This window comes from Trachypithecus francoisi, unplaced genomic scaffold, assembly GCF_009764315.1.
Source record: "Trachypithecus francoisi isolate TF-2019V2 unplaced genomic scaffold, Tfra_2.0 Lachesis_group13, whole genome shotgun sequence".
Classification (NCBI taxonomy): domain Eukaryota; kingdom Metazoa; phylum Chordata; class Mammalia; order Primates; family Cercopithecidae; genus Trachypithecus; species Trachypithecus francoisi.
Genome location: NW_022681458.1, coordinates 10,336,982 through 10,345,332, shown reverse-complemented (window position 1 = coordinate 10,345,332; position 8,351 = coordinate 10,336,982).

Genomic DNA, 8,351 nt, shown 5'->3' with positions numbered 1-8,351 from the left:
TTGACACATAAAATTAACCATCACAACCACAAAGGAAAATTGAAATTATTCATCCAGTTTTTATATCTAAGCTAGTTCACAAACTCATAGCCCATTCACTGAAAGACTCTGCATGCCACAACAAGTATGTACAACAGACAACACCCAATCCTTCCCCAAAGGGGCCTGTAGCCTCTTAGTAGAGTAGCAGTGTACTTGTGAAAAGGTAATACCAGCCAATTTGAGGATGGTTGAACACAGGGTCTGTGCTAACACTAACATAAAGAGATATAAATCACCTCCATGATCATCACAATAGATTCTTATGGAGGCCAAGTGAGAAATAGAGAACTAGCCTAAGTCAGTCTCATGGTGGGTCCCTTGGCTTCATAGACAGACCTTGCAATTTTTTTCTCTAGTCCCTGTGTACATAATTTGAATGACTGCACTTAGGAACTAGCAGAACCCTCATTGGTTCACTAGCCTGTGACATAATATTCATGGTAGTAGGAAAAGCAAAGTGAAGACCCTTGAAATTGCCATCCCCCAAGCAAAAATAATGCAATTGCCGGGATTAGCACTCTCAAAAACCTAAAAAATATTAACTGGCCTCTGTAATATCCCCATTCAATTCACCTGTATGTCCTCTGTTAAAAACAAAACAAAATAAAACAAAACAAAACAAACAGATGGGTCACACAGATGACAGGGCACATTTAACCCTATAATAGCCCAGTTGCAACTGGTTTGCCAAATATGGTAGTGTTACTAGAACACAACAACATACATTTTGGCACTTGGTTTCCAGCTACTGATATGCAAAAATATTTCGTTCAATCCCTATTAGTAAAGAGTTTACTTTTACATTGAAAAGACAGGAATACACATTCATATCCCCAGGGCTACGTTAACTGTTGTTTTCTGCTACAATATATTCCTCAAGGAGCTTGTTCTCAGAGACACTCCATAGAACCCATAGAACATCATACTTTCCATTATACGGGTCTGGTGTGCAGATAAGGACAAGTGACTTCACCTTGTCTTGTGGGGATCTACGGCAACAGCTAATGTGCCATGATGTTCCTAGAAGTGAGACAGGTAGGCAGCCATAAAGAATGTTTCTTCACCAATATAACTAGAAAAAACTCAAGAGCTGGACAACTTGCTGAACGAATGTGTTGGCCAAGTACACGTATTCAACAGGTTACAGGAGGCTCTATGAACATTCCTGAAGGGAGATCACACACATGCATGCAGATTAAATAAATACATATGTTACATATGACCCATGTTCACTTTGGGGTGGAGACAACATTAAAATACAGTAAAATTAGGCTCCATATATCAAAAGGTGAAACAGAACATAAAGGTGCTATGTGCACAGCCTCCATAACCTTGCCAGAACCAGTCTGTGGACAGAGGTCCTTTATCGGGAAGGAATGATTTGTAAGTTGGTCAACTGTTATGTTGAAACCTTGTAAAGGGAAAGGAGTCAGGCAACAGTGTCAGGCCATGGGTTGAAACCAGCAGAGAAGTCTTCCATTCTTCGTTTTCCCGGGCTAGTTTCTGTTTATCTCTCAGGGAATAAGAATCTGGTGAAAAGCAGGGACAACAACAGTTCTCTTGCCCTACTCCTTCAGGTTTGTCAAAGGAAAATAAATCTTGGGACCCCAAACTCATTAAGCCAAAGGGAAAAGTTAAGCTGAGAACTGGGTCTTGCAACTTGCCTCCTCTTTTGGTTCCTAAATAAAATGGCTACAAGATGAAAAGCTACACGCCTCCCCCATATTTTTCTCACAAGGAAATTCCTAGTGAGCTTCAACAACTTTACCCTAAGGTGTTTCTGTTAAAATTTCACCATGGTAGGCCAGGTGTGGTGGCTCACGCCTATAGCTTGAGACCAGTCTGGCCAACGTGGTGAAACCCTGTCTCTACTAAAAATACAAAAATTAGTCGGGCGTGGTGGTGGGTGCCTATAATTCCAGCTATTTGGGAGGCTGAGGCAAGAGAATAGCTTGAACCCAGAAGGGAGAGGTTCATTGAGATTGTACCACTGCACTCCAGCCTGGGTGACAGAGCGGACTCTGTCTAAAAAAAAAAAAAAAAAAAATTCACCATGGCAATGTAAATTGATAGCTTATCCTTATAGGTGTAGTCACCTCGCTGCCCACCAGACACAAATGCATATCTGATTGTTTCCCTGTCCCCTTTTATCTATATCATCTTATGTAAAAAAATGGAGATTCACTGAGCCAGAAAAAGGCATGAATTTTTTCCCACCCTATTTTTTCCTACCCTCTCTTACATGGCAACTGTGTACTTCTCAATATCCCATCCTTTCTCCTTTAAATTTGCAGCCCTCAAAATCATCTTTGGAGAAAGGCATAGACCTGTCTCCCAGGCACGCATCCTTAACTTTGGCAAGTCAACCTCCTGAAATGATTGAAACTTGTCTCATCATTTTTCTCAATTGGCAGGTTGTTGGAGTGATAGAGTTAGATTTTAGTTACAAAAGTGCTTTGGAAAATCACTTATAGTAAGCCAATATCATGCTAGAGGATATCTTTCAACAGCTATACTTCGAATTTTTGAGTGGCTGATTGAAAGATTGTCTTTCTAGCAGTAACTCCTTCAAGTTTCTGATTTATAAAAAATGTAGCTATCTGTATTCTCTAGAACATTGTAGACAGCAGATGGTAGAAATCATTACATACCCAGCTTGGGCAACACGGCGAAATCCCATCTCTACTAAAAATACAAAGAATTATCTGGGCATGGTGGTGCTTGCTTGTAGTCCCCATTACTTGGCAGTCTGAGGCAGGTGAATCTCTTGAGCCCAGGAGGCAGAGGTTCCAGAGACCTGTGATCAGGCCACTGCACTCCAGCCTGGGCAACAGAGTGAGATCTCATCTCAAAAATTTAAAAATTTTTAAAAAGAAATTATTTATACATTCAATTTATAGGCAGAGAGAATATGTTTTGCTTCATCTTTTCTCAAGAAGATAAATACATGACTACATATATTCAGTCCGTAAAGCCCATCTATTAAGTGAAAACTTCACATTTCTTGTCTCCCTGCATTTTAAAAGTGAAGGTAAAGAAAATGTAGCAAATAGAACCCCAAGTTAAAGTGACTCCATTGCAAGAGCAGTATCTCTGGGTATAAACTGATAATCCACAGCTGACGGTTTGCAGTCCGAACTTCCTACCTTGTCTAATTATTGGCACTGAGCTTGAGGTTTTCTGGGGCTCTTCCCTTTTTAATGGAATCTGAAGGGAATCTCTTCTTATCGCTGCACAAAAGAATGAAACTTCTTAGTAGTCTCAGCATGTGATAATGGAGTAAGCCAGAAAGAAATCTGTGAAGAACTAACAAATGCCTGGGAAGCTTACCAGGTCATCCTGATCTGCCTTCTGAATTCATCCAACCTTAATGGTGTTCCAGTCACTATGACCAGAAATTAAAAGCAATTCATCCACATGGAGCATCTTCACTTAGTCTGGCTCCCCATCTTACACCTTACTCTTGTTCCTGTGTTCCCTTCCCACTTGTCCTTACATGTTTATTATACATCTGCCTCTGTTTCACCATGAAGACTTTGGAAGCCACATGTCAAGAAAGCAGGACTCCCATCAGCCAGAATCCCTAAATGGCTTCGTGACTCAAAGACCCCTGACAATCAGAAACCACCTTATCCTGATAATGTGAGCAAGAAATAATCCCCCTTCTTGTGTTTGAGCCAATAAACGTTTTGGGACCTATTTCTGACAGCAGTTATCCTACTTGACATCCAAAAAAAAAAACGTGTATTGGAAGAGGATGCCATACAAAAACCTGAAATACTGGCCATTGGCTTCATGATTCAGTAACAGGCAGTGCAAGTAGAGAAAATGTAGAAAATAGAATCCAAAGTTAAAGCGAATCTATATCAGAGGAAACATACCAGAGGCTGGAAAGATTATGCAGCAGCAAATCAGGAAGGGAACGGGAAAATGTGGTGAAAATTGCAAGCTGCTCACCAAAACCAAGTTTCCTCTCTTTTCCCAGAACGCATAGTTGAACTCATTTTAAGGCTTCTTTGCAGTGAGGTAGGACCATTTGCCTCGGTTCTAGCCAAAGAACTATGCACAAAGGTGATGTGCTTCCTATATTTCTTTCACAAATTCAATGCCAAACCCCAGGTGACCTTGGGAGCCAGGGGATGAGAATGCCAAAACCTCTATCAACCTAGGTCCCCACCTAGGTCCCCAACTGACTGTGAGTGCAAAAACCACCCAATATTCTGCCTCCAACATTTTTTTTTTTTGAGACAGGGTCTAGCTGTGTTGCCCAGGCTGGGGCACAGTGGTGCGATCACAGCTCACTGTAACTTCCACCTCCTGGGCTCAAGTGATCCTCTCACCTCAGTTTCCCAAGTAGCTGGGACTATAGGTGCACACCACCATGCCCAGCTAATTTTTGTATTTTTTAAAGAGATGGGGTTTTACCATGTTGCCCAGGATGGTCTCAAATTCCTGAATTCAAGCAACTAGCCTGCCTTGGCCTCCCAAAGTGCTGGGATTTCAGGCATGAGCCATCACACCTGGCCTGTAACCTTCTTAGACTTTTTATATAAGTGAGGCATAAAGTTCTACAAGTTTGAGCCACAGTGGGAAGGAGATTATTTGTTAAAGCAGATAGCTTCCTCTAACTAATTAAAAAATCCTATATATTATATATAGAATTTAAGTAGGAAGATAAAATATGGGTCATGTATAGTTTAAACATTTTCAATTGGGAAAAATAAAGAAAATAATTAGAATGAACTCATTGTAAACCACTAGTAACATCATGAGTTTATAATTGCTTACATTTTTTCCAAATATGTCCTCCCATAGAAAATATGTTTCAACTATTCATAGAATCTAGAAATACTAGAGGAAATAAAAAGGCGAAAACATATTAAGTAAAAAAGAGCAATACATTTTATAACAATTTGTACTTTGAAGGGTATTCAGATCCTAATGGCATTTTGATTACCATTTTCTATCTTATCTAGCCATTTCTCTATTTAAGAATTGAGTTCCGGGTGTCCAGGATTTTAATCCTGGCTCATTGTTTAAATCTCATTGCGACTGCAAAAAAAATAGCCTTAAACAGTAACATGCCATGATTTCCTCATTTATAAAATGGAGAGATTGCTGAGTACAGTGGTTCACACCTAATCCCAGCATTTTGGGAGGCTGAGGCAGGTTTGCTTGAGCCCAGGAGTTCAAGACTATCCTGGGCAACATAGTGAGACCCATATCTCCATTAAAAAAAACATTTTTTTTTTAATTAGCCAGGCATGGTGTTGTGTACCTATAGTCCCAGCTATTCAGGAGGCTGAGGTGGGAGGATAACTTGAGCCTGGGAGGTCAAGACTGCAGTGAGCTGTGATCATGCCACTGGACTCCAGCCTGGGTAACAGAGCGAGATCCTATGAAAGAAGGAAAGAAAAGAAAAGAAAAGAAAGAAGAGAAGAGAAGAGAAGAGAACAGAAGGAAGGAAGGAAGGAAAGAAGGAGAAAGAAGAAAGAAAAAGAAAGAAAGAAAGAAAGAAAGAAAGAAAGAAGAAGAAAGAAAGAAAGAAAGGAGGAAGGAAGGAAGGAAGGAAGGAAGGAAGGAAGGAAGGAAGGAGAAAGAATGAAAGAGAAAGAAAGAAAGAAGGAAGGAAGAAGGAAGGAGAAAGAACGAAAGAGAAAGAAAGAAAGAAAGAAGAAAGAAGAAAGAAAGAAAAGAAAGAAAGAAGAGAAGAGAAGAGAAGAGAAGAGAAGAGAAGAGAAGAGAAGAGAAGAGAAGAGAAGAGAAGAGAAGAGAAGAGAAGAGAACAGAAGGAAGGAAGGAAGGAAGGAAGGAAGGAGGGAAAAAGAAAGAAAGAAAGAAAAGAAAAGACAGACAATTTTCCTGCTTAATTCTTCTGAATGTATTTTTAAAATACCTTAATTGTTTGTAAAATTACTCTATAAAATTATTACATTAACCAATGACATGCTGGAGGAAATTTTTCAAAGCTACTGTTTGGGTTAGAAATAGTTTAATATGTAGCTTTTCTTTCTGGCACTAATTAGATAACACAGCAATTGTCTCGTTGTTGTTGTTGTTGTTTGTTTTGTTTTTATTTTCTTTGAGACAGGGTCACACCCTGTTGCCCAGGCTGAAGTGCAATGATGCAATCATGACTCACTGCAGCCTTGACCTCCCAGGCTCAAGCGATTCTCTCACCTCAGCCTCCCTAGTAGCTGCAACTACAGGTATGTACCACCACACCCAGCTAAATTTTTGTTTTGGTTGTCGTAGAGGCAGAGTCTTCCTATATTGCCTAAACTGGTCCTGAATTCCTGGGCTGAGCAATACTGTTGCCTCTGCCTCCCAAAGTGTTGGGATTATAGGCATGAGCCACTGTGTCCGGCCCCAGTTGTCTTTTGAGGCTTTTTCCACATTTGTGCCCAAAGGACATTATCAACCAGTAGAATTCTTAGCTTTCTGTGCTCTGTAAAAGATATGGCATAAACAGATGTAGAAATCACACCATAAAGTCAAAACTTCAGTATTAAGAGGCATGACAATGTGTCATTTATACAACAGCACATCAAAAGGCTTATCTACCATGATCAAGTAGGCTTCATCCCCAGGATGCAAGGCTGGTTCAATATATGCAAATCAATAAGCATAATTCATCACATAAACAAATCTAAAGACAGAAACAACATGATTATCTCAAAAGACACAGAAAAGGCCCTCAATAAAATTTGACATCCCTTCATGTTTAAAACTCTCAATAAACTAAGCATTGAAGGAACATATCTCAAAATAATAGGAGCTATTTATGACAAATCCACAGCCAATATCAAACTGAATGGGCAAAAGCTAGAAGTATTTCCCTTGAAGACTGGCACAAGACAAAGATGCCCTCTCTCACTACTCTTATTCAACATAGTATTGGAAGTTCTAGCCAGGGCAATCAGGCAAGAGAAAGAAATAAAGAGTATTCAAATGAAGAGAGGAAGTCAAATTGTCTTTGTTTGCAGATGACATAATCCTATGTCTAGAAAACCCCATCATCTCAGCCCAAAAGCTTCTTAAGCTGATAAGCAATTTCAGCAAATTATCAGGTTACAAAATCAATGTGCAAAAGTCACAAGCATTCCTATACACAAACAACAGGCAGGCAGAGAGCCAAACCATGAATAAACTCCCATTCACAATTACTACAAAAAGAATAGAATACCTAGGAATTCAGCTAACAAGGCAAGTGAAGGACCTCTTCAAAGAGAACTGCAAACCACTGCTCAAGGAAATTAGAGAGGACACAAACAAATGGAAAAACATTTCACGCTCATGGATAGGAAGAATCAATATTGTGAAAATGGCTACTGCCCAAAGTAATTTATAGATTCAATGCTATCCCGATTAAACTACTGTGGACATTCTTCACAGAATTAGAAGAAAGTATTTTATAATTCATATGGAACTGAAAAAAGAGCTCATAGAGCCAAAACAATCCTAAGCAAAAAGAACAAAGTTGGAGGCCTCACACTACCAAACTTCAAAATATACTACAAGGTTATAGTAACCAAAACAGCATGATACTGACACAAAAACAGACACATAGACCAATGGATCAGAATAGAGAACTCAGGAATAAGACCTCACATCTACAACCATCTGATCTTCAACAAACCTGACAAAAACAAGCAATACAGAAAGGATTTCCTATTTAATACATTGTGCTGGGAGAACTGGCTAGCCATATGCAGATAATTGAAACTGGATCCCTTCCTTATGCCTTACAAAAATTAACTCAACATAGATTAAAGACTTAAATGTAAAACGCAAAACTATAAAAACCCTACAAGAAAATCTAGGCCATACCACTCAGGACATAGGCACAGGCAAAGATTTCATGACAAAATCACCAAAAACAATTGCAACAAAAGCAAAAACTGACATTTTCACAATTAAACTAAAGAGCTTCTACACAACAAAAGAAACTATCACCAGAGCCAACAGGCAACCTACAGAGTGGAAGAAAATTTTTGCAATCTATCCATCTGACAAAGGTCTAATGTCCAGAATCTACAAGGAATTTAAACAAATTTACAAAAAAAAAAAATCAACTCCATTAAAAAGTGGCCAAAGGACATGAACAGACACTTCTCAAAAGACATTCAGGTGGCCGATAAACATTAAAAAAAAAGTTCAACATCACTGATCATAAGAGAAATGTAAATCAAAACCACAGAGAGATACCATCTCATGCCAATCAGAATGGCGATTATTAAAAAGTCAACAAACAACAGATGCTGGCAAGGTTGCAAAGAAATAGGAACGCTTTTACATGGTTGATGGAA